At 40.1% G+C, this 22,343-nt stretch overlaps 1 long non-coding RNA gene across 1 annotated transcript in view; it reads left to right on the top strand.

The window, feature by feature from the left end:
- The window catches only part of LOC146765824 (uncharacterized), a 63,267-nt gene extending 41,462 nt beyond the window's left edge, over positions 1 to 21,805 (top strand). Inside the window, exon 2 of the long non-coding RNA XR_014949323.1 lies at positions 20,757 to 21,805. This is a non-coding gene — a long non-coding RNA (uncharacterized LOC146765824). The remainder of the gene's footprint in view (positions 1 to 20,756) is intronic.
- Positions 21,806 to 22,343: the final 538 nt, after the last annotated feature.

Raw genomic sequence — 22,343 nt, 5'->3', positions numbered from 1 at the left:
CCTAGTGCTGGCTCCTCATTTTTGGCCACAATGATTCCTTGCAGAGCTACAGGCTGGGGACAGAGTGGCTGGACAGCGGCCAGTCCCAAAAGGGACTTTGGGGTGCTGATTGTTGTCAGGCTCAGCATGAGCCAATGTGCCCAGGTGGCCAAGAAGGCCAATAGTTCCTGGCCTGGATCAGGAAGAGTGGCCAGCAGGAGCAGGGAGGTCATTCTTGCCCTGTACTCAGTACTGGTGAGGGCACACCTCGAGTGCTGTGTCCAGTTCTGGCCCCTCCATTTGGGAAGGATCTTGAGCTGCTGGAGCATGTCCAGAGGAGGGCAACAAGGGTGGTGAAGGGTCTGGACCAAAGATCCATGAGGAGCAGCTGGGGGTGTTTATCCTGGAGAAAAGGAGGCTCAGGGGACACTTCATCACTCTCTACAACTCCCTGACAGGAGGGTGCAGCCAGATGGGGTCGGGTTCTGCTCACAGGGAGCAGCGACAGAACAAGGGGACGCAGCCTCAAGCTGTGCCAGGGCTGCTCTGGTTGGACATTAGGAAGAAATTCTTCACAGAAATGGTGACTGGCCATTGGAATGGCTGCCCAGGGAGGTGTCACCATCCCTGGGGGTGTTTCAGGACAGACTGGATGTGGCATCAGCACCATGGGCTGGGTGACACGAGGGTGGTGAGTGACAGGTTGGACTGGATGACTGTTGCCCTGATTCTTAAGATTTTCTAAAGCCTTCTGAGTTTACATTCTGTTAGAAGACTTTCTCACACAATTTTCTATAAACAACATATTGTTTTGCATTCCTTCATTGGGGTGTAGAAACTTCATGTACTAGTGGTTTGTCCAATGTTTTTGGTGGCCCATTCACTCTCCAATCCACTGTCACCTTTGGAAAAGTATAAAAATTGGAGTCAGAAAATAAACCTTCTTCTTTACCTTGCAAATAGCAGTGGCTCACATTGTGTTTTCACGTGTCCTATAGCAACACAAGACCTCAAAGGTCTTTTCCAGCCTCATTCACTCTGTGATTCTGTGAAGGCAGATGCATCAGCCTGGACTGTCATGGATACAAGGGATACAAGCCTGGGCACTCAGGTAGGGGAGGTGATGGCACTGAACTCTGCACGTGCATTAGAGATTAAATGTCATCAGGTTTGGGTCGAGCAGCTTGAAAAGCCTGTGCATGTCTGTGCATAATTCTGACATGCACTAAACCTCTGGGGAGGAGGGAGTGCATCTGTTTGCTGCTGCTTTCATCATAATGGATAAGAATAGTTCATTACACAGAAATAATTTGTGCAAAGGACAAGGATGTCTGTTTCTTGTAAAATACCCCCAAAGCATTAAAATAATTTCCTTTTGTATTATGTTCAATCGCTACATAGCCATCTGTATAAAGAATACCCAAAGTTATCTGAAATTTTACCTGAATACATAATTATGAATCTGATATAAATTTAGGTTTAGACTGAATTTCCTGCTGACAATAAAAAAAATCTCACAAAATATAGTAACTAAGCAAATAGCAAAAAAACTCCAGACAACCCCAACACTCCAAAAACCAAAACACACCTACAAACAAACCTAAACCAAAAAAAAACCCAATGACCATAAAAAAAACCCAAAAACAACCAACCCTGAAAAGTTTTTATCAAGGTTGTGTGAGGATAGAACATTTTGATTGTTTTGGGTTTTTTTATAGTTTAATTCTGTATAAAAATATTTTAAGTCCCTTCACAAACAGTTTTTGGAACATAAATGCAAATTACTAGCCAAATAATACATTTTCACATTAAAAGGAAGATTAGAAGGTATTGAAAGTAAAACTGAGACTTTTGAGTGAGCTTATAAAAATATTCTGTAGAAATGTGTAGTTCTGAGTTGCAGTAGAACATGTCTTTCCCGTGTTTAGATGTTCAAATCTCTAATTAGGATTTTTTTTCTGTCTAATTTTCATTTTATATACCGAAAATATAAAAAATATTTTTTCTCTATATTTCCATCTACAGAATAAACGTGCACACACACACATCCCCTCACCCATCCCTAACCCATCTATTCCGTGCCTGCTCCATCTCCCAGGGCCACTCCCTTCCTGGAGTATGTCCTGAACAATTCTCCCAATGTAGCTCTGTAATGGACCATTATTCTGAGACCTTCACACTGGGAAAGAAATAAATCCTCGTGCAGTGGGCTGGCTCGAGATTGATGTGCCTCTTAAATTCTGGAAATAGGTCTGAACTGTGCTGTTCTTCTGTCCAGCAGGGAATTGCAATTCCCAAAGCACAGACTCCTCCTCTTTGACACAGGAGGGTTACTGGAGAGCAGAACTTCAGCCTGGTGGAGCTCTCCTGTTGCATTTACCCCTCTGTGATATATGACAGCTTGTCCAAGCCCCTAATTAATGTATTAATGTACCAGCTTGGATGTGGTTTGACATCCACCTATGATCCTGTGCCTTCAGGTTCTATAGGTGTCAGGGTGGAGATGGATCACAGAGCCCCAAAGGACCCCCTGAAATAGTTTGTGTAAGATGATTTAGTATTTCCCACTATGATAAGTCCTTGGGGAATCACTTGAGGCAAAAGGAAAAGAAAGAAGGAAGAAAGAAAAAAACCTGACAAAATTTAAACAAAACAAAAAGATTCCAAACAAGAAAAAAAATGCCCCACCCAAACAAACAAACAAAACCCCCAACAAACCCCACAACAACAACAAACAAGCCCCAAACAAACCCCCAAAAAATAAACAGGCATAAAAAAAAATGACATACCTCAAAAATGTGACATGGCATTCTCTGGTACTCTCTCAAGGGAAAGCCTGTCATCTGCATTCCAATTTCTTTCTGAACAGAATGCTGTAGGTTGTTCCAGGCTGCTGGTGCAAGCTGGACAACTGGGGGACCTGAGTGCTGCAGGGGAGTGGAGAGAGCAGCTGGGTGGACATGCTGAGAGGTTCCTACAGCTGGGACTGCATTAAATATTAAGTTCTGCTCACAGCTCACAACTGCAGCACTTTAGAACCACCCACACTTCTATGCATGCAATGCTGTTTTTACTGCAGAGTCTAAGTCCAGGAATCAAGAAAATTCAATCAGATTATGTGATGTTCATTTATGTGGCAAACCAATGATATGTATTTAAACTAGATTAAGATTTGGTGTCATTGGGCTTGTATTGTAAATGCAGGTGAACCTAATGGGAAGAATTGATGATGTCTGACTCCAGTTCAGAAGGCTGAATGATTTTTTCATTATAACTATGCTAAAATACATTAATATACTATATAACAGAACATACTAAAACTACATACTGCTTCCTCTAACTGCCAAATCTAACTCACAACTGTGACCCTCTCTCCAGAGTCTAGCCATAAGTGGGTTGGATTGGTCACCAAACTCAAACAATCTCACCAGAATCAAATCAAGCAATCACCCCAGGTAAAAAATTCCCCAAGCCAATCCACATGAGAAAAACAAGGAGCAGAAATAGAAATTGTTTCTTCTTTCTGCCTCTCCATGCACCTCTATGAAAAATCCTGAGAGAGAGAAATGTGCTGCCACAGGTTTGTTTGTCTCTCCCTACACTCCACTATGGTTAAAAACCTGTTCAAAGCAGTTTGGGGCTGTTTGGTAGTGGTTTGGTTCATATAGCTATAGAACTCCATTCTTGGAAAGCAATACTTTTCAAATTGCCCTATAACCATCTCCTGTTGAGGTAATAACATATTTGGGCATCACAGTATTGAATTGTAGCATAACATTTCTTAAATATTGCAAGAGGAATATTAGCATGGGCTGAAGCCACCGATTTCTGTCATGGCTGAGCAGCCTGAGAAGTTGCTGCTGAATCAGGATTCCCAGGAGGTGTGAGGGCTGGTTTTGCCTCTGCTATTTGCAGAGTCTCTTAAAAGTCTGCAGTTAATTTCCATTGGTGCCTTGTTGCTGCAATTATCTTCTGAGAAATCATCTTCTGAGCACCAAATTCTATGGGCTTTTCTTCAGAAGTTGTTCTGCCTTTTGCATTTGTCAGGTTTGTTGGACATTTCTCTGTGTGTTGAAAGGAATAATTTCAATGTAAAATTCCTCCTGAAGCAGTACAAACATAGCATTTACAAAGCAACCTTTTTGAATGTAAATGGATGATTCTTATTTCCTACCATGGGCTGAATCCACACCTTTTTCTGGCACAGGAGTAGTGGCATATTGGAGCTTAAAAAATGAATGCACCTCCCCAGGATGTCTCTGATCCCTCCATCCCTTTTAATTTCCAGTCAAAAGAGCTAAATTGAGTTATTGAATTAAACTGGGAGGACTGGTGCTGGTTTATGTTGTTGTTGTGTTCTGACAGCACCAATTTCTTTTTACTTTCCCACTTCTGGAGAGATAAAACCTCACTATTGAGCTGCAAAGCTTTTCTTGGACAAAGTGTTCATGAGGCCATCAGAGTCTTTCTTTTTGCAGGTCTCTGGCAGGGACGTCATTCCTGCCAGGGCACTCCTCACACAGCCTGTGTCCATGCTAAAGTCCAGCAGCACTGTCCTTGTTTTAGGCAGTGTCCCAGTGGCACAAACCATTTCTGAGAGGCTCATTGGCATATTTTGATCAGTTCTCCCTGACTGCCATCACATGGGGTTTGCAGTGGGTGTGGGAGCCACGTTATTGCTGCAATGCCAGCCTGCAATTCTCCTAACCAGGCCTGCTAACCAATTATCCTAACCTGGTAACACTCTGCCTTCTGCCTCCGCAGCTCTCTGGGCTCTAGGAAAGCAAATACAATATCTCAATATATTGTGTTCTGGAACAGGACTGTGTGACACAGATCAAAGTGCCTGAAAAGAAGAGGGTTAGAGGAATGGGAGCTTGTCACAGTTTTAGAACTCAGTGAACCCCCTGAAGGGAGGTGCAGACAGGTGGGGTCGGTCTCTTCCACCAGGCAGCACTGGCAGAACAAGAGGACACAGTCTCAGCTACATCAGGGAAGGTTTAGGTTGGATATTAGGAAAAAAAAAATCACTGAAAGAATAATAAAATACTGGAATTGTCTTCCTAGGGAGGTGGTGGAATCACCATCTCTGGATATGTTTATAAAAAGACTGGACTTGGCACTTGGTGCTATGGTCTAGTTGTGGTGTTGGGGCATGGGTCGGACTTGATGATCTTAGAGGTCTCTTCCAACCTCATCATTCTGTGATTCCTGAATAGAGACTGAAGCTTTTCACTGATTTGGTGATTTAGTTTATGCTGCTCTTTCCTTAATTTGTTTCAGTTTATATGGTACTGGTGTTTTAGGAAGATGTTTGGTCTATACTCTGCTACTCAATGTTTTAAATTTAGGCTGTATGGCTCACATTCAGCAATATAATGCTCTTCATGTCTGAAAAAAAACGTGACCCCTGTAACTCATTTACAGGAGGAGAAGCTTATGGAAAATGTATTTTAAAATATATTTCTAGAAAACTGTGCAATATCTAAACATTATGGACTTTTTGGAACACAGTGCAAAATAAAAAAAATGAAAATAGCAAATGATCCCACAGCATGGTGGAAAGGTTGGAGGTAAATAATCATAAGCAGCAGAAATTTGTTTAAAGACCTACATGATTTGTAATGAAAAGTCCTTTGTAGTAATTTGGCTGTACAAAGTGTAGGGACGGGAGCCTTGTCATGCTGTTCTAACAATATGCAATAAAGGTCTTGGTGAATTTTTTTGCATTCACTATGGGAATAATTATATTAAAACGCTAGCAGGAATTTTGCAATTATTAATTTAGAAATTATCAAAACACTCCAGTCAGGCAGGAAAGTATTACTGACTCAAGAAAATTTCCAGGCTAAATAACTTGCTGAAAGCAAATAAATAAAAAAAAAAAAAAAAAAAAACCAAAAAAAACCTAAGGATCAGATTTATTCCACCAAAAAATGAGAAAGCAAATAACATTTTGAGCTGCAGTGGCACTCCTGACACTGACCTTCTGTGCTGTCTGGAAGCTTTGGGCTGGGTAGTAACTTGTTCCCAAGACACATCATCAGGAAAGGGCATAAAGACAATGTCAGCTCAGCTGTCAGGGGAATGGAGCTGCTGGTGCACAGCAGAACTTTCTCAAGTGTTTTTGTTTTTTTTTTTCAGAGTGAGACAACAGAACAGCAAAAACAAACTCCTCACAGAGCCACAGCCCTGGTGAGGACTTCCCCATGCCAAGGCTGCGTGGGCTGGACCCCATTTCTGCAGTCCCACCTCGTGGTGCAGTTGCAGAGCTGCTTCTCTGTCAGGACTTCCACTCTAAGATCTGGTGATGTTTATCTACAGGGATTTGGCTTTTTTGCAGCAAAGAGATGCAGAGTCTCTCCTGCCTCTGGGGGAGGCTCAGGGCAGCAGTGGGTGTCAGTGAGCAGGTACCAGAGACTCTTGGAAAGCTGTTAATCTCGCTGGATGCATCTGTATTTAGAATTAGAACTATGTGTATCTACTCATTTGCATGTTAATGGGGTTCTCCAGGGTCTTTCCTTGATCTTTAACAAGAAGAAATCCTGGCTAATTGAAATATATTTGAAAAGGGTTTATTTGCCTCTTGGGCTGAGGACAGTAGCCTACAACAGCTGAGGAGTGGTCACCTTAGCAGAGTTGGATTTTAATGCCTGAGCGTTTGTAGCTCTTTGGCAGGGGCAGTGAAGGTGCACATTGATCTTTTTCCTGCTAACCACCCAAAATTGGTTTGGGTCCAGCCTGGAGCAGTGGCTGCTTCCCAGCTGCTGAGCAGGGAGCTTTCATTCAGAGGAACAAAGGACCTGCATGTAGAGCTTTCCACGTCCTGTTGTGCACTTCTAACTTGGAGCTGGCTCCAGAGTGTAGCAGTGACAGCCCACAAAGACCTGTCCCAGTCCCCACTGCTAACCCCTGACCACCTGGACTATAAACACCACACATCACACCCTTTATTATATGGCTTGGTTTATTCCAGCAGCTTTGGCTTTGCAAAGCCCTTATTCCACTGTTGGTGGAGCAAGACTCTTCTGCCTCAGGTCTTAGGGGGCTTGCAAGCAGCCCCTTGCTCTGTGTGCCCCTTGTCCAGCTTAGCACATCGAGGTACTCTGGGAATTACCCCAGGCTGGGCACATTGTGATGGCTCAGTTCATATCAGTCACACTGGAGCTGGAGGTCACGATTTCAGCGTGGAAATAACATTTTGGGTGAATGATGGTGATGATTTGCTAGGGGGGAAGGGTTATATGTTTTTACTGCTCATCCTCTGTGGCCTGTGTTTCCAGCTGGTTGCATGAGAGCTGTCCTGCTGTGAATCTTCTGGGGTGCTTTGTTTTTAACCCAAATGCTGGAGTTCCTTTCTGTCTAGTAGTCACCACAGAACACTGCAGGGGATGATTAACACTTCTCTAATCTCTGTGTTTTAGAACATGTCTATGATTTGGTGGTCTCAGTCCATTTCTTTCCAAATATTTAATTGCTGGGTCTTAAGTTGAGGTTTTTGATTGTGAAGAGTTCATTAGAAGGCAGACAGCACACTTCCTGGTACACAGGGTATAATCACAGCTGAAGCACAGCTGTCAAAATAAAATGAGCACAAAGTGAAGCTATTGCTTTAGCTGTGCTTAGAGACTCATTAACTCTGAAAACTTCACACTCCAGAGTGGTTCTTCCTGCTCATTTGTAGTAAGAATGGGCCACTATGCTGCTGTGACCAAAGTCCAACAGCATTTTGTCTGGCTGTCCTGGGGCAGAGCTGATGGATGTTTTAGAGAAAGGCAAGGAAATACAAACAAAACAAAAAGAGAAGGCCAGGATTGCCACAGGAGACCAGAGTTTGGAGGGATGACTTGTGCATCACAGGAAAACCCATCTAGTGCACAGAGGAGAACCAAGCGTTGTCCTGGAGGAAGGTTGGGCTGTAGTCACCAAAACATGATGCTCTGCTCTCCTCTTTCTTCTCCACACGTCATGTGTAGAACAGAATGAGAACTGAGCAAATGAGAAAATAAATTCCTCCTGGTGAGGAATGGTGACCAGATGTATTTGACTTCAATGAGTTTCTTGGCAGCTGCCTCTGAGGACAGATCTCTTTAGCCAAAAACAGAGTGGGCTGAAAAGAAGAGGGAGGAAAAAAGGGTAATTTTGGTAATTTTCTGAGATTGTCCAGATAACTGCACACTTCAACTTCAGGCTGGCTACAGGGCTTCATTCTTTGCCATTTCTTTTGTTTTGTCAGTAGAGCACTGCTAATGTCATGTCAATCTTTGCAAAAATATTTAACAGAGGAAGCTCAGGCTTGCTGCACCTGAGAGTGGCAGTAGCAAAGTAAGGCAGGAGAGAGTCTTAAATGCTCTCTGGGTGTAAACATACTGTGCATGTTAGCAAAGCTGAGTCTCCAGTAAGGAAACATTAAAGAATGTTCTGAGATATTTTTTTTTTCTTTTCCTTTTGCTTGTCTCCACATCTGTTTGATGAGTGTTTTTGCTGTTGACTGGAAATGGTGTTAAAGTAAGCACCAGATGTACCTCCCAAGAGATACTGAGATACTCTGAAATTAAGCTTTTTTTGGAAAGTCCTTGGGAAAGCTTAGAGAGAAAAATAGAATATTAATAGCCAAATTCACTCATAAACTCTTCAAGCATTTGAGACGCACCCTTCAAAGAAAGGATGTGGTAAATTTTATATTGGTCCTGAGGGAGCTACACATGACCCTCACCAAATAAAGCATTTAAAGTGTATCAGGAATATATATTTTTGTCCTACAAGCTAGGAAACCTCTTCACCATTTAGTTAACTGTATTCTTATGATGTTTATTCCTACTCAAATGGAAGAATAAAGTAAGATTAATATTACAGAGAAAATAATGTTCCTTTACAACAGAATTTTAACTGAGTATTGGGGAAAAAAAAATCATGGGGCAAAACTGATTCTGCTTGCCTGGAGTAATCTGGAAGCTGAAATGAATTTATTATTTCTTGTGTCAGTATATTAGGATTAAATGGAGTCCTTCATACAAGCATTTCAAAAACCTCAAAAGGGAGTTTCAGAGGCATACCCTGCTGCAAATTTTACCTTAAGTATGTTTACATCTATTTCAACAGTTGAGTTTTAATGTATGTTAGAGTTCATTTATTAAGCAATGGTTATGAATATTTGTACATGGCAGAGAGCGAAATATGATGTTTGATGGGTTTGCCGTGACTGATTAAATTCTTTCTCCACTTCCATTAGAATTTTAAGTCTCACCTTGAAAATCTCATCCACACCCTTGATGTGATTTTTAAATGACATTTATGGTGTGTGTGTGAAACACAGTAACTTCTGCAAGTTCTGTATTTAATAATGAGACTGAGAAAGTACTTGCAGGCAGTCCCTGGGAAATGATAATGAATTTTTCAGCAGAAGCAGCTAGTGCTGACAGGCACTGGTGGTGGGTCTACTCACTTTTCTGTATTCCTGTGAGCAGCAAGCCCTGTTTCAGCAGGACTGTAAAATGGAAAAAGACACCTATTCTCAATGCCATTTCATGGTCACACATGATTGGGTCAGCCCTTCTGGCTGAGCTCCCTGAGGAAGCAAAAATAACAAAACAAAGAAGTACATGTATTTACCTGCAAATCCACTCAAAATCAAAGTGAAATCAAAGGGAGAAGCGAGGGACAGGAGCAGAGCAGGAGCAGAAAGCAGAGACTCTCTGGGGAAACACTGGGGAGAAGCTGCCAGGAATTTCACACAGACAGTGGTGACAAAACTTCATCCTCTGTCAGCTGGTGAAGCTCTGCTGGGTTCTGTACAGGATTTGCCCAGATATTTGCTTGTGGGAGACTGTCTCTGAGTGGCTCTAGCAGGACATATGCACATCAAAAGTCAGTGTTCTCAGCCTTCCAGAATATCTGTCCCTACAGGCAGCTTCTCAAATTTTTGTTTTAATTGGGACATATTCTGGTTGCATGACAGCCACTGTATTTTCAGCTGCTAGATGCTCCTGCATATAGGAGAGCAAGGCTTATCTCTCTCAGCTGGGTGTGCTGAGTCAAAGGCAATGGTTATTTGTGATTTTTAATACAAAAATGCTCTCTAATAGCTCCAAATCACCTACAGAAGTAGTTGCAGTATGTTATCATCACAGGATCTTGGTGGTGGAGGATGTCTGCTGGTACCAGAGCAAAAACTCTGGAATCCAGGGACAAGAACAGGAAGTGGAGTGTCTTTTAATCATCTATAATTTACCTTTCCCACCCTCTGCTTTTCAGGTATTTTCTAACCAAAAAACTGTGTTTTATTGGTTCAGGCTTAACTTTTGTATATTTAACTAGTTTTGAAAAAAAATTTATTACTGACTTACAGGTCAGTTGCTCCTCCCCTGTCCCACGACAACACATTTTAATAAAAGGTATAAAATAAAACCTCTGCTGGCTGTAAGATTTGAAGTGGGAGAAGATGCTGATGTTGTGTTTATTTCCAGTACTTTTTAACTCCTTTTCAGGAAGACAGGCAAACACAGCACTGTGCAAAATGTGCCTAAAGCTCCACTTCTTTCATTTCTCTGCACGGTGCCCATAAGGAGAATTATTATAAATGGTTTTCATTTGTTTTTTTATCAGGATTGGAAGATACACTGGGGCTTAAGAGATTTATATCTCTTGCTTCTTATAATTGTTTCTGTAATGTATGTGAGAGTTGAATCACTTAGCATCATTTTCTTGGCTGGCAAAAAGCAAAATGCTAAAATTTGGCTTATTTTCATAGCCAGGCAGATGATCTGTTATTCCTGAGAACACCTTGGTGTTATGGTTTATTACTGCATGTTTATTGCTGCCTTGTCCATGGGAAATAGGAAAAAAAAAATACACAAACAGCAGCTCATGCTGTCAAAACTCTGAGATAGCTTTAAAATATGCATTCTCCATATGTAAACAAGATTTATTTTCACAGAGGCTGTTCATATCCTCAAATTTTCCTGATTTTGCCAGCTCAGCTGATTTTTCTGGTTTCTGGCACCAGCTGTGAAAATCAGGATCCTGGATGTCTGTACTCCAAAGACAAGATTTTCTTGTTTAATAGTCTGTAAACAGAACTGAGGTTGTGTATGTTTATACTATGAAAGTTTGCAATTTCTAGTTTAGCCATTTTATTGTCTTGCAACCATATTTCCATACACATGATATACTATTACAAATTAGAGATGTAATTTTACTTCCAACACTGAGTTAAATTTTAAGGATACTTAGTTCAGTCAATGTCAGGGTTTTATGAGTTTTTTACTTCTGCAAGTAAAGATAAATAAAAACTTAAATATTTGGATTTATTAACATTTTTTCTTGTAAAAGGGAATTATTTTGAGATGCTGAGAAAAATACATTATTCATAATTTTATGTTAGAAATGAGAAAATTGATAGGAGGATTTTGTCATGAACCATAAAATCTCATTAGCAGCAGTGTATTAAAACAACCTAAGAGGAGAAATATATTTACTCAAAACAAATTATGACATCGTAGTGCTACAGAGTAACCTCTGCTTTCCGAGGTTTTTCTACATTATTCCTACATTATTTTGTAGGACTTAAGGATATTAGTTTATTTTACTCATTAATTTTCCCTCTTGAAATGAATATTTGGTGAGCAAAGTTCCAGAATAAATCCCTCTGCCAAGAGTGGTTTGTAAGTTGAAGCTATTGAGTGAGCAGGAGTTTTGCTATATTAGTTTTTACTCTGCTGTTGACCTGGAGGAGAAGACTCTGTCCTAGTGCAGCTGAGTTTTCACAGATTTTTCCTCAATAAAGTTATTGAAGAATTTTTCCATCCTTGTTTCCAGAGAAAGCACCTTATTGTAAGCAGGTCTGCAATGTTTGAAATATTCCAGTTGCTCTCCTTGGGGCTTGCAGGTACTTCTCTTGCAGGGAGATAATAAAGATATTAAGATGCAGCATTACAGTACTCCTGTAATCTCATAGTAGAATAATTAAATCTGGTAGCTGGATACAGGGCAAAATGTCTGTTTGAAGAATAAGGTGTCACTAATTACTTTCTGTGATTTGTGAAAAATACATATTTTATGATTGGCTTTTCGCAAATACTACAATGAATAGTATATGTGTAATGTTAGAAAGTTATGCTGTATTAATTCTCTTTACTGTGTTAAATCTATTTTTAGGTTATAACACCGTGTTAAAATAGAAACTATGCTATGCAAGATACTTTTTAACTAGCTCAAGAAAGAGATGAGATAATCAAGAAATTCTTCACACAGAGATAACAGCGAGAGGGCACATTAAGAGTTACAGCTTCCTTATTGGAAAAGACAAACATTCTTCCACCTTCTTTCTGTCTTTATGGAACCACCAGGATAACGGGGAAGAAGCTGACAAAAACCAGAAAAGTTCTTAATTTGCAAGGATTTTATGCATCATGTATGAGATATATGAATATGCAACAGGCTATTGCTTTTAAGGGTTATTCCTTTGTTCAAGGCTTGTTTTTGGCAGCTTAGTGCCCAAAAACATCCAGATGTTTGTAATTCCTTGCTTTTTTATTGTATTGTAATTGTCCTAACTCTAGATTTTATTACTCAAATGGTATTATTATTTTTATAACCATTTTATTATTATTAAACATTTAAAAATTCTAAAAACAAGTGATTGGCATTTTTCACATGACTGAATGTATTGATAGTCCAATGCAGAGTCCAAAGGCAGTATATTGTCAGTGAATTCTGCTCCTGGCAGCAAAACTCCCCTTTATTTCCATGAGCACAGAGTTAATGCACTTAGGCAGATATGTGCTCTCCTCTGGCAGGAATCTCTTGCTCCGGAGCTGATGGCTGGAAAAGCCTGCAAGACTCTAAACTAATAAAATTCTCTGGTAATCCTAGGTGAAAACCAGGAGAAAACAAGTTAATATTGAAGTGTGACTTCACTGAGCAACACTGGATATTCTCAGCTGAGGTGATTGTAACCCTTGGGTCTTTACCTCCCTGGCTTTTTCCAGCAATATAAAACAGTGCATATTCAATGTTTTCATTAATGTTCACGCTCCTTAAATTCCCGTGCAAACTCTGCAGTGATGCTGTCATCCAGGACAGCAGGATTTCAGCAGAAATTGCTCCATTGCTGTCTGAACTTGGTTTGACCTCTCAAAGTGCAGTATTGCAAAAGACAGACAACTTCAGCCGTGTATTGAGGTACTAAAAAACCTGTTATTTTTAGCTGCATCTTGCTCCAGAGGCTTGCTTTCCAAAGTCAAGCAGCCTTTTGGTTTGGCAAAACAATGAGACAGTAGCCATGATTTCAACCTGTGCCACGGAAAGCATTTAAAAGGCTTCATTTACATAAAAATACCTGTAGAAGTTGCTTATGTCTTAATGCTTATTTAAAATATTAATTTTGAACTATATCAGATAACTTCCATTTATTTTTTTGCAATAGACTCTAAGGGTGTTCTATAGCATGGGGTTCAGGGCAGCAGGGGTGTTTCTGGTAAATTCTTGGAGATTCCATTCTAAAATAAATCCAACATTCACCAAAGTCTAATGTTTGAACACTATTTTTGCCTTGTGTTACAATTTTGACTTATTTTCCCATTATTTTGTGCTTTCTTTGCTTCTTTCTTGTCTACATCTTCTAGCTTCTCATAAAAGGATTCATGTAATGGCCATTAAGATCAGCAAGAGGCATTGCAGGTATTTCATTCTTGAAAATCCAGGTTATTTTTAAAAGGAAAAATTCACCGACCTCATAAGGCTAAAGACTAGGACATTTCACCTGGGGAGATGTGGTTTCACTCCAGTGATGTATGGGAGTAATTAAATGTGTTGTCTATAGCACAGCAGGCATATTATCTATTTTATTATACTTGTAATATCCAGCTTAAATATTTTGGAGAACCAACTTGGAGACCCAGAAGTATCTAAGTGGAAATTTTTCTGAGGAGATGCCTCAGAGATGCAACTCAGGTTCAAAGTGCTCTTGTTGTTAAGCTCTTCTCTAGGGCTACAGAAATAGTTTTGACTCAAATGTTCTGTACAGGTCAGGTTGTGCAGGAGCTGTAAATGAGACATGAAGGATTTTCAGATAGGTTAAAAGGATTTTATTAAAATGTAGTTGTCTAAAGACCAGCACCATCACAGAAGGGGAAAAAAGAAAAGTTTTTAAACAAATCTGTTTTTAGTCTCCAGCAAAGTTATCAAGAAAGAATCAGGTGCTGTTTTTTGCCATGGAAATGTGGGGAATTACAATGTGGGGAATTACAATTTGAGAAAAACAGGCTACTGCATTTATTCCTTAACACAGGTGAATAAAGAACATCTGATTTCCTAACATTTTAGCCTAGCAACCTTGGTAAAAAGAAAAAGATATAATAAGAAATATATATATATAGACACACACATATAGATACAGCTAGAAGAACAGCTGAAATCTACACATTACATTCAGAGAAAAGCACATACAATCTCTCTTGCAGGACATTCTGGGGATGTGAAATATTTTGTACTTATAAATTTTGACAGGCTCCCTTTCTCTCTGAGAGAAACAGAAATACCAGAAACAAAAATACTATATGCACTAAAAAAGAAAATTGAAAAAAGAAAATGAAAAGGTTGGAGGGTCAAAAGAATTTTCTCCATCTGGAGAAATCTGTAACTCAGGAGGAATCCACAGGTAGCTGGTTAAGGCTGCTCTGTGCTTCTGGGCAGTCCTGGGAGTAGAATCCATTATCACTACCATGTAAAGCTGAGACTTAAAGCCTTGCTTTTGGAATATGTAGGCATCAGTCTCATTATTCAATCATTCTTATTTTTAATCAGAGGGAATTATTTCAGGGGTTGGTGGTTTGTTGATTTTTTTCCCCTTGCTTCGCTGATCTGGTGTTTGTAGTCTGTTAATGTTGTATTTAAGTGGCACTGAAAGGTAAGGCTGTGTAAACCAAAATAATTATTTAGATAAGCTGTGTCCTCAAAAAACACTTCTTTCCTTCTAGTGAGAAAGCAGTTATTTGACTAGTGCTGTGTTCCTGCCTGCCACATCCCTCTCAGCAACTTGTTCATAGGCACTGCAGACACAGCAGAGTAAAACCAGAGCAGCTCTTTGGTCATTTTTCATCACTGACAGTGCAGCTAAACCTCCATGAAAGCTCTGTCTGCCAAGAGCAGGTGCCTGACAGAGGAGCTGCTCCCAGCTGCAGGGAAGAGAATTGCTTTTTCAGAGCTGGGGACTTCCATTAGGTTGAAAATTTAATTTCCAGATGTTTGCTGAGGGATCCTTTGTAGACCTTCCACTGCTCAGTGGCCATAAAGAAGCCTGTAGTGAAATGGCAAATGCAATGCCTGTGACTGACAGCCAACATCACACTTCCTTTTAATTTAGGATGCTGGAGTAGGATTCCCGTATGTGCTGTTGCTTAAGAGTTGTTTTTTCACAATGAAGACCTTGTAGGACCATAAAGTAGAAGAATTTTTTTTTTGTGCCAGTAACATCCCATGTACAGTTTATGAGCCGAGGGAGTTAAAAAGCAGAAAGGAACGTTAAGTCATATTCTGCTCTTTGAATGCAAAAAAGCTTTCCCAGTCTTTCAGGAGCATTAAGTGTTGGGTCTGGAAATGGAGTCAGACAGAAAAGGGAATCTGTGGGCTTGCACAGCAAGGATCCAGTGTGGACCTGGTGCACATCAGCTACCAGTGCTTACAGAAGTTTTGACATATCTTCAAGGATCATAAATCTATTTTATCCCAAAATTCAGGGTCACAAATCCTTGTTTAATTCTGTAGGGTCACTGAAAGAAGTTGCTTTCCTGGTACACTTGGGCTTGTAATTTTAATACATGAGCTGTGACAGAGGAAGGGACAAGGCTGGACCAGCACAAATCTGGTGACAGAAGCTGTCCAACCCTCTTGTCCATGGTTGTGGCCTCTGGGAGGCCAGTGTCTCCTCAGCAGTAAGCACTTCTCATGAGCAAACCTTTTTAGTGTCACTGGAGTTTATAGGATTTGCCCCATTGAATTATATAAATACCTACAAGTTACAGCCCTGTAAAATGTTAAATGTCCTCCTCAGGTTGTTGAAGGCACTCAGTTCCCATTGACCTCCAGATGAACTAAATAAAAGCTGATGTCAAAGGGAGTTAAAGACACTCAGAACATTTCCTTCTTTTTGGGAAAGTGGTGAGCACTAAGAAAAGCTATTATATCAAATATCTAGTCTGGAATTTCTTCTTCTGCTTGTTTCTATTTGTATGTGAATCTATGTCTATCCTTGGATCTTACAGGTATGTGTAAAACATAGGAGAAATCATGCTCACCATAAAAATGAATAAATCTGGAAAAATCATAGTTGATGTAAAGTTGCTGTTTTAAAGGGGAATTTCTCCTTGTAAATTACATATTCCTCTCTTAGAAAATTTAAATTAAGTTATGCATAGATATGGATTTCTCTCATGAGTCACAGATCTATAACCTAGATAAAAATCTTTTTGTGTTCAGCAGCATTGTTGAGTTAGGAGTTTTCTTGTGTAACTGAACTTGTTGCTGCAGACAAGGACGGTTCTGCCTCTGACTCCTTGGGGTGACTGATGTCCAGCCTGAATGCAGATGTTGTCCTTGAGTTTGTGTGTGCACTAGTGAGAATGCTTTGCTGGGGAATGATTGTGCTGGATAACAGCTGTAATGGATAATGTGCCCAGGCCCACAGAGATTAGCCCTGACAAGATATGTGCTTGTCAGGGTTTATAAGATTAAGTTCTCCAGAGGTGACCTCAAGCTGTGGCTACCACCCGAAAGTTGAAAGCAAAGCAGACTTTGATTAATGACCCTCACTGGGCACTTGTTTCTCTGTCACTGGAGTTTTAACCCCCAGAGAGGCTCCTCTTCCGAGCCAGGCAGCCCGAGGGGCAGGGATACAGGTGCTGAGGGATTTGCTCTGTATGGCCTCATGCCGAAAACTGCTGTGGGAGGCCCTGGAGAATGGTTTGTCTCACCGCATTTACATGAATACCACCCATTACTCAGTTTGATGAGACTGGCTTTCTGCAGGAAAGTCCTTCCCAAGGAGGGTTTTAGGACTTTTGGTTAACTCATGGGTGCTGGAGCTCACCCTAGGTCGAAGGTGGCTCCACGTGGTGGAAAAGTCTCTCCTCCAGCCCGAGCTCCCAAAGAAAGGCTCAGCAGTCTCTGCTGTTCGGTCTCAAGGCAGTTTATTGCAAGTTATCTAAAATATTTTCTCCTTGGGCTGCTGTGGTTTGCTCACAGCTCAGGCAGAGGCACACACACACCCTGACATCCTCTCTGACCCCGACTGCTTCTTCTCTCCCCGCCAGGGCTGCTGCTGCTTTTATATGGTACATTACGTGTGACATGGTTACAGTTTTTCCCCAATGCCTATTACCTGTATTAAATGGTGCTTTTCTATCTTTTATATGGTACATTACATGTTCCATGTTTACAGTTTTTCCCCAATGCCTATTACCTATATTAAATGATGCTTTTCTATCTTTTATATGGTACATTACATGTTCCATGTTTACAGTTTTTCCCCAATGCCTATTGCCTATATTAAATGGTGCTTTTCTACTCTAAACCAATCTGTGAGTGCCAACATCACCAAGAACATGGAGGCAAGGAAGAAGAAAGAGGGAGGACAGGGCAGGCCCAAATCCCAAATCCATCTTAAAACCTCTGACCCCCCATGTACAAAATAAACCCCCCCCTGTACAGGACTTAAATCCCCCCTGTACAGCACTCAAAAATTCTTTCCTCTACTTTGTGACTACTTCTACTATAATATCTAAACTTTTGTGACTCCTTGTTCTTCCTGCAAGGTTGGTAAATTATTCCATGGTTCAAACCCAAAATCACAGCTGTTTGCAGCTGCCTGCCAGGGTCTCAAATGCTTCTGACCTGGAACCTCCAAAAATGTCTGAGGGACATTTTGAGTTCCAACAGCATTGGAGCCCTGTGCACCCCTCTCTGTCCTCATTAGAGGCACGAAGCCTCCACTCACTGCTCAGGACATCCCCTCCCCATCCTCGGGGGCTGTTGTGATGTTATTTTTAAAAATTTTTTGTTTCAATCCCAAGTAATTATCACCCCCCCCACATTACAAAGAGTACATTTCAGAGTTCATGACTCCAGAATACATCACCACCCCCAGAATCTGTGAAAAGCCAAAAGTAAGACTGAAAGGTGGTTTTATTTGAAAAAATACTTCATAGCCCACAACACAGTTACAGCTGGGACAGTGAGGCAGAGTGATGCTCCAAGGAGTTTCTTCGAGGTCTGCCACTACAAATGCAGAAGGCACAAAAATAACCACACCTGATGGGCACTAAGGACAAAACCCTTCCCTGCAGTAGCACAGAATTCAGGGTTTGTGCTGAATGCCCTAAATGGTTTTTTCTTAGATGGAAATGCATTCCTGAAGTCAAGAAAAAAAAAAAAAAGAAACCATACCCGGGCAAAAATTGGTGAACATATTCCAATTAGTGTGTTAAAAGGACTTTATTTTTTTTCAATTGTTCTATAGCGTGTCTTTTACTGATAATCCAATTCACCCTCTGAAAATACAGATTTTAGATATTTTGCAAGAGTTGTTTCAGATAATTCTTTAGCAGCAGAAATTGCTCGAGGAGATACATTGTAAAGTCTTCCTTCATTTGCTGATAACTTCAGACATTTAAGAAAGGGAGAAATAAGATATTTGATAAAATCACTACACTTTCTCCACTTGAAGATTTTAAAGGAATTGATTCATTTTAAGGGAAAATAAAAAACTTCAAGATGCCATTTTTCCAGAATAACCCACAAGTATGACTGAAATGGATTTGCCTTGGGATCTGAGGAAATTGTCATTTTTTAGCATGTTTTTAGTTAGGAAAAGCAGTTCATGGGAACACACTTTTCATCCTTGAGGGATGTTGAAAACAACAATTTTTCATGATGAGCTAAAGTGAATATATGGCAGTTGCATGTGTAGTAAAGTGAATTTTTATATGCCATTAATTATCAGTTTCTGAAAGTAGATGAAGAATGCTAAAGATGCTCAGATGATCTGTCTGGGATGCTTTGGTCTGCAGTGCTGGGTATGATTTATTTCCTATCAGCCAGAGAACAAATCTCTCTTACAGATTAGAAGTTAAATTTTCCAGTGAACCCTGTCAAGAGACTTGCTGCATTCCCCATTCCTGCTGTGTCCCTTTGCATTCTGCAGTGCCCTCTTAAGGTGTGACAGAAATATTGCTCAGGATGGCTCTTTCCAGCCATAATTCTTGCAAAATGTTTCACTTTGAGCACGCACAAAAAGAAACCCAAACAAGCATCGAAGGAAAGTGATGTTTCAAAGGTGATTAAAAATGAAGGTTAACTTTACATAATGAGGAAACCTTCTTCTGTCACCCCTTTGGGACAGCAGCGAGTTGCCACCTTCTCTTCTGTTCAAAATCCCGTTTCAATTCCAACCAAAATTAATGTATTTCATTCAATCCCATTGAAGGCTTTGCTCCACAGCACATGTTCTCCCTAAAATACGTGGGGCTGTTTCCTTCCAGAGCTGCTGGAGCCAAGGCTTTGGGATGAGCTCAGCAATATTAATGCAGGTCCAACAAATCAATGCAGCCACGGGCCCCGAGCGCCAGCGGAGTAAACATTTGGCTCTAGTCTGACATGCAGCTTGTCACTTCCTACTTGGGCACAGCTCCTGCAATTTGTTTTCATTTGTGTTGAACCACCAGAGTCTTTTGTGCTGCCATTAGCACTTTGGAAGCATTAGGGAGCAAAGTGAGATGGATTCCGATCCATAGATGTTCAAAATCAAACAAATCTTTTGTAGCTGAAAGTGAAACTCTGAGAAGGTTGGAATTTCTCAGTCATTTCTCCACATTCATTGTAGAAATCATCAAAGCACTGTTTTTGTGCTTTATCTTAGTCTGAAAAGGAGAAGTTATTTCTCCTGACTAGACGGTGTATTTTATATTCCAAATGCAAGCCAGTGCCTGCTCAAACTGAACCCTCATTTATTCTTCAGAATACATTGTCTACAAAATTACTACAGAAAATAGTATCTGTGGGAGAGCAGAATGTAGCCAGCAAAACTCTCATTTGAAGCTTACCAAACAAACATAATTAAATATAATTTCTTTTAAATAAACTGTTTTTCTTTGGGGTTAGCAGGGAAGCCCACACAGTTCTCTGTCCTATTTTGCTTTCTGTGCATGCTGTCAAGCTTGGTAAATTTTTTAGCAGCTGTCAAATTAAATTTATTACCAAAGAGGTCTATGTTCTTGTGCAATCCAGAAGGGAAAAGCCCTGCTGACTTGGTTTTGCTTCAGCTTTTGTCTTTACTACACTAAAAGCCTCATGTAGTTAAGATTCATGAACAGCACTAGTTAAACAAAATTTTTCATCTGTTAAGAATGCAAGTGTTAAACTAATGGGATAGAATTTGGGAGCTGGGGTGGGCACAGCACAATTGGAGGTGCTCTGAAAGAAGGGAATTTTTGATGATGTTTGGCTGAGGGAGCCTGAATTTACATGAGGGAGGAAATCTGCCAGATCCATGACTGAGGGGTCCCAGGATGTGTCCCCAGTGCTGTGCAGTGAGAAGTCACCATAAATGTCAGCACTGCAAAAAAACTTCTTAAAGAACCATGGAGAATATGGCAAAAAAGGAACAAGATCAAGGGGGTAAAAATAAGTATGTTATAATGTGTTTAAATTTATTAAGCATTCCAAATATCCTGATTTTTTTTTTTTTTTTTTTTTTTTTTTTTTTTTTTTTTTTTTTTTTCTAGAAAACATGAACTAAACTTCATTGATGGAGCTGGTTGCTCAGCAGCAGTCTGGACTGTGCCTTACCTGCTGCTCTCCCTTCTACACCAAAGCTGCACTACCTTGTTCTGACATGCAACCATCTGGTCCAAGTCTGTGAAGTGAATTTTTTACTGCTCTGCAAGTCTGGGTCACTTCTGTGTTGTCACTTCTGAGAAATTAAAGTCCAGTGAGTCCTTCTCCACACTTGTGAGGAGCAGTCAGGGCTCTGAATTACAGAGATGAACAGCAAGAGGTAGGACGAAATTAGAGAGATTTATTTTCAATTAATTTCTGCAGAAATGTGCACAACTCTGCTCCCAACAACTTTCATTTAGATGAGGTGTCTGTGCCACTAACAATTTCCACTCAAACAAAAAAGCTTGCAGTTCACCTAAATGAAAGAATATATATTCTGAAAAACAACAATAAAACAAGCCAACAATCTACTGACACCCCCCAAACACACACACAAACCACCACCCATGGAAATGGAGCAACTTGAACTCCCCAAAGTGATGTTTCTTTGATTTTTGGTGACTATAAAGAGATGCTGGGCAGCTCCTGGGCAGAAGGGATGAGGTGAGCAGTCAAGCACCTCAGTTTCAGGACTGCCCTGAACCTATTCTGACCTTGGCTTGAGTCTTTTATCATTTTATGATCCCTCTTAAATACCTGGATTCCCTTTCTTAGGGAATTATTTATGTTTTATTGATCAACTTTAGCTTTCTTCACATGAGACCCCACTCATACCAGCATGACTTGAGCTTTGTCATTTTAGCTTTACACCAAGTTTAATTTAACTCAAATTCAATAGGATCAATCTGCCTCAAACTCATTTTAGTCTTTCCTCAGCAGGTGGAATAAATGAATTAACTCAACATGAAAATTTGTATCATTTGCCACCCAGGTCTGCTAATGAGAGTATCATTGTTATCAGTTTTTTTGTATTTACTCCATAAGTTCTTTATGAGGACTGGATTAATATGGCTTCAGGTTAAGTTTTATAGCTGTTACATTTTGGGGGAAAATATTATTTGCATAATATCTGTAATATTCTCTATTTGCCTGTGTTTTTCAAATTTGCCTTGTCTTGCATAACTGATATTACTGATGCGAGTGATTGACCTGAATTTGCTGAAAATATCACCTTGGTACACTCTGTAGTATTATTTCTGTGTTTGCAAAATGTTTAATTTTGCTGGGGAATGTAGAAACAGAAAACTGCCATTTTTTTCAGTCTCTAAAAGAATTCTAGAGTCCTTAAGAAAAATACTGTAATACAGTTTTACAAAGATCTCAATAGATTTACACTGAATATTTTAATTTTTAAAAATTTTGATGCAGTAAGGTTGCAATTTGTAAAGACTTCAACAGTGACCCAACTCCTTTCCTCCTGAAGTCAGTGGAAAACAGTGATTGATTTCAGCAGGAGCAGAGTAAGCCAGGAGCAGGTAATTATGAAAATCATACCCAAGTGGGAGTAGACCCAGGTTAAATATTGAAAAGCGCCTTGCTGACTGAGGACTGTGAGTGCTATTTTTATTACAGGTGGATTATTTTTATTACGT

This window comes from Lonchura striata, chromosome 18 (genome assembly GCF_050655825.1).
Source record: "Lonchura striata isolate lonStrDom1 chromosome 18, ASM5065582v1, whole genome shotgun sequence".
Classification (NCBI taxonomy): domain Eukaryota; kingdom Metazoa; phylum Chordata; class Aves; order Passeriformes; family Estrildidae; genus Lonchura; species Lonchura striata.
The sequence above is the reverse complement of the archived record's forward strand: the minus strand, read 5'-3'. Positions and strand labels throughout refer to the sequence as shown.